Source organism: Heptranchias perlo, chromosome 18, assembly GCF_035084215.1.
Source record: "Heptranchias perlo isolate sHepPer1 chromosome 18, sHepPer1.hap1, whole genome shotgun sequence".
Lineage (NCBI taxonomy): Eukaryota > Metazoa > Chordata > Chondrichthyes > Hexanchiformes > Hexanchidae > Heptranchias > Heptranchias perlo.
The window spans coordinates 15,028,833-15,033,221 of record NC_090342.1 but is presented as its reverse complement, the minus strand read 5'-3'; positions in this window follow the sequence as shown (position 1 = coordinate 15,033,221).

Here is a 4,389-nt window from a genome sequence, read left to right as displayed (position 1 = left end):
TTCTGCTTTCACTGGACAGATGTTACTGGACCGGTCACTTCAACGTACATTAGTAACAGTGAAAAGGTTTCTGTGAATTTATTGAACTTACAGGTCGGCAAGACCTCATGACAAGGTAAACAAAATGCAAAATCACTGTTTGGCAGTAAGAAGCCCATAGTTTACATTATGCAATAACAATTTTGTGATTTGAAGTCTTCATAGAAATCAAAATAACTATTTTTGATTATCAAAAAATTAACAAATTATGGTTTGTTTCTAAACTATTTTTGTGTGATATGGTTTCACGTCCAAATATTTAATATTCTTACAATTTTTATTTTAATTGTAGATAGGATCTAAAAAAGGGAATTAAAGGGGCAAACCTTAAAGGGAGCGCAGGAACAGGGACACCTGGGGGTGCATGTACACAAATCTTTGAAGGTGGCAGGACAACTTGAGGAGGCTGTTAAAAAAGCATATGGGATCCTGGACTTTATTAATAGAGGCATTGAGTACAAAAGCAAGGAAGTTTTGCTAAACCTTTATAAAACACTGGTTAGGCCTCAGCTGGAGTATTGTGTTCAATACTGGGCACCACATGTTAAGAAAGATGTCAAAGCCTTAGCGAGGATGCAGAAGAGATTTACTAGAATGGTACTAGGGATGATAGACATCAGTTATATGGAGAGACTCGAGAAACTGGGGTTATTCTCCTTACAGCCTTGATCCAAACATGGACAAAAGAGCTGAATTCTAGAAGTGAGGTGAGAGTGACTGCCCTTGACATCAAGGCAGCATTTGACCGAGTGTGGCACCAAGGAGCCCAAGTAAAATTGAAGTCAATGGGAATCAGGGGGAAAACTCTCCAGTGGCTGGAGTCATACCTAGCACAAAGGAAGATGGTAGTGGTTGTTGGAGGCCAATCATCTTGGCCCCGGGGCATTGCTGCAGGAGTTCCTCAAGGCAGTGTCCTAGGCCCAACTATCTTCAGCTGCTTCATCAATGACCTTCCCTCCATCATAAGGTCAGAAATGGGGATGTTCGCTGATGATTGCACAGTGTTCCGTTCCATTCGCAACCCCTCAAATAATGAAGCAGTCCGAGCCCGCATGCAACAAGACCTGGACAACATCCAGGCTTGGGCTCATAAGTGGCAAGTAACATTCGCGCCAGACAAGTGCCAGGCAATGACCATCTCCAACAAGAGAGAGTCTAACCACCTCCCCTTGACATTCAACAGCATTACCATCGCCGAATCCCCCACCATCAACATCCTGGGGGTCACCATTGACCAGAAACTTAACTGGATCAGCCATATAAATACTGTGGCTACAAGAGCAGGCTGAGGCTGGGTATTCTGCGGCAAGTGACTCACCTCCTGACTCCCCAAAGCCTTTCCACCATCCACAAGGCACAAGTCAGAAGCATGATGGAATACTCTCCACTTGCCTGGATGAGTGCAGCTCCAACAACACTCAAGAAGCTCGACACCATCCAGGACAAAGCAGCCCGCTTGATTGGCACCCATCCACCACCCTAAACATTCACTCCCTCCACCACCGGCGCACTGTGGCTGCAGTGTGTACCATCCACAGGATGCACTGCAGCAACTCGCCAAGGCTTCTTCGACAGCACCTCCCAAACCCACGACCTCTACCACCTAAAAGGACAAGAGCAGCAGGTACATGGGAACAACACCACCTGCACGTTCCCCTCCAAGTCACACACCATCCCGACTTGGAAATATATCGCCGTTCCTTCATCGTCACTGGGTCAAAATCCTGGAACTCCCTTCCTAACAGCACTGTGGGAGAACCTTCACCACACGGACTGCAGCGGTTCAAGAAGGCGGCTCACCACCACCTTCTCAAGGGCAATGAGGGATGGGCAATAAATGCCAGCCTTGCCAGTGACGCCCACATCCCATGAATGAATAAAAAAAAAGAACAGAGAAGGTTAAAGGAAGATTTGATAGAGCTATTCAAAATCATGAACGGTTACGATAGAGTAAATAAGGAGAAACTGTTTCCATTGGCAGAAGGGTCGGTAACCAGAGGACGCAGATTTAAGGTGATCAGCAAAAGAGCCAGAAGTGACATGAGGAAACATTTTTTTTTATGCAGCGAGTTTTAATGATCTGGAATGCACTGCCTGAAAGGGTGGTGGGGGCAGATTCAATCGTAACTTTCAAAAGGGAATTAGATAAATACTTGAAGGGAAAAAATTTACAGGGCTGGGGGAAAGCACATGGGAATGGGACTAATTGATAGTTCTTTCCAAGAGCAGGCTCAGGCACGATGGGCCGAATGGCCTCCTCCTGTGCTGTACCAGCACTGTAGGAGAACCGTCACCGCACGGACTGTAGCGGTTCAAGAAGGCGGCTCACCACCTTCTCAAGGGCAATTAGGGATGGGCAATAAATGCCAGCCTCACCAGCGACGCCCACATCCCATGAACGAATAAAAAAAACCTACTATGATGTTATGAATAGGAAGATTACTATCTAATTTAAAATTAATCTTTTCAATCTTCAATATATGAATTTGAAATTAATGACCACATATTTAGTGTGAGAACTCTAGCCGCCAAATCAGAAGGCTGTGAGCCCTATTTGAATAAGAGCAGCAGAGTTCTCCTGGTGTCCTGGCCAACATCACTAAACTGATTATCTGATTAGGTGTTAGCCATAGCTCAATGGTAGCACTCTTGCCTCTGAGTCAGAAGGTTGTGGGTTCAAGTCCCACCCCAGAGACTTGAGCACAAAATTTAGGCTGGCACTCAAGGGAGTGCTGCACTGTCTCTCAGATGAGATATTAAACCGAGATATGATGAGATATTAAACAGAGGCCTCGTCTGCCCTCTCAGGTGGATGTGAAAGGTATCACAGCACTATTTTGAAGAAGAGCAGGGGAGTTCTGCCCAATGTCCTGGCCAATATTTTTTTCTCAACCAACATCATTAAAACAGATGATCTAGTCATTATTATATTGCTGTTTGTGGGACCTTGCCATGCTTAATTTTTTTTTATTATTCGTTCATGGGATGTGGGCATCGCTGGCAAGGCCAGCATTTATTGCCCATCCCTAATTGCCCTTGAGAAGATGGTGGTGAGCCGCCTTCTTGAACTGCTGCAGTCCATATGGTGAAGGTTCTCCCACTGTGCTGTTATTGGCTGCTGCGTTTCCTACATGACACTTCAAAAGTACTTAATTGGCTGTAAAGTAAATTCAGGGTTTTGATTGGATCAGTGTAAAGTCACAGCAATGACTTTTATGCCAGCCAGCTAATCACCAAAAATACCTGCAACAGAGGAGGACTTTAGGGACTAAGGCAACAAGAAAGCTGCTGAACACATAGAGTAGTGGAAGCACCAGGAACAAAGAGATCGAAAAATAGAAAGAGAAATACACACACACACAAAATAAAACTGTAACACAGAAGAGAGAGATAAAGGCAAAATTAACAGGAAATTTGAGTCAGACAAAAACACAGTGAAACACACACACAGTCAAGACCAGAGCAAGAGACAGAAACACATGGATAAACAATAGAAAACCAAATGAGAGAGAGATAAAAGTATTACAGAAAAAGAGACACAGGAAAAAAGCCATAGAAACAGACATAAAAAGGAAGAGGGAGCAAATGAGAAATAAAGACATCAAGAACAGGAGAGATTACCATACCTTAGAATGAGGAAATAACTTAGTGAAGCTGCATCACAGGGCTACCTGTAGACTAAACACAAAAAACACAAAAAAACAGAGACTATAGACAGAACTAAGTGGTTCCACAACCAATAAATCAGAGCAAAGTACTGTAGCCCTACCACATCCACTCGAGAATGATGATGGATAATCAGATAATCAATCTTGGTGTCATCTGCAAACTTACTAACCATGCCTCCTAAATTCTCATCCAAATCATTAATATAAATAACAAATAACAGCGGACCCAGCACCGATCCCTGAGGCACACCGCTGGACACAGGCCTCCAATTTGAAAAACAACCCTCTACAACCACCCTCTGTCTTCTGTCGTCAAGCCAATTTTGTATCCAATTGGCTACCTCACCTTGGATCCCGTGAGATTTAACCTTATGTAACAACCTACCATGCGGTACCTTGTCAAAGGCTTTGCTGAAGTCCATGTAGACCACGTCTACTGCACAGCCCTCATCTATCTTCTTGGTTACCCCTTCAAAAAACTCAATCAAATTCGTGAGACATGATTTTCCTCTCACAAAACCATGCTGACTGTTCCTAATCAGTCCCTGCCTCTCCAAATGCCTGTAGATCCTGTCCCTCAGAATACCCTCTAACAACTTACCCACTACAGATGTCAGGCTCACCAGTCTGTAGTTCCCAGGCTTTTCCCTGCCGCCCTTCTTAAACAAAGGCACAACATTTG